This window comes from Gekko japonicus, unplaced genomic scaffold (assembly GCF_001447785.1).
Source record: "Gekko japonicus isolate JY-2015 unplaced genomic scaffold, Gekko_japonicus_V1.1 scaffold2253, whole genome shotgun sequence".
NCBI classification, from domain to species: domain Eukaryota; kingdom Metazoa; phylum Chordata; class Lepidosauria; order Squamata; family Gekkonidae; genus Gekko; species Gekko japonicus.
In genome coordinates, this window is record NW_015174337.1 from 160,819 (window position 1) to 161,157 (window position 339).

General features: G+C 50.1%; 1 protein-coding gene across 1 annotated transcript in view; it reads right to left on the minus strand.

Moving 5' to 3' along the window:
- PLPP4 (phospholipid phosphatase 4) overlaps positions 1 to 339 on the minus strand; it is a 108,395-nt gene that overhangs the window by 89,582 nt on the left and 18,474 nt on the right. The gene's annotated exons all lie outside the window — the stretch shown is intronic.

Consider the following 339-nt stretch of genomic DNA (forward strand, 5'->3'; position numbering starts at 1 on the left):
TGGATCTGGCCCTACAAGATTACTGTGGGCTCCACAGCCGGGCCCAGCTAAAAGGGGGCCGGGTACACCAGAGACAGAACACTATCCTTCTGGTCCACCCAAGAAACCTAACCCTGATGTTCCCAGCACTGCCTGTAATTGGTGCTAGAGCCAATGCTTCAGAAGCCTGCCTGGTGACAAAGAAAGGGAATAGGCACCTTCAGTTCCCCACCCCCCACCCTGTGCAACAACCCCTTTTCCCGGAATCCTGGAGCCTTGCTAATACTTGCCTTCTTTACAGATTTGTTGCAAAGACTGCTGAGATAATATATGTGAATGTCTTTGATCACTTGAAAAACT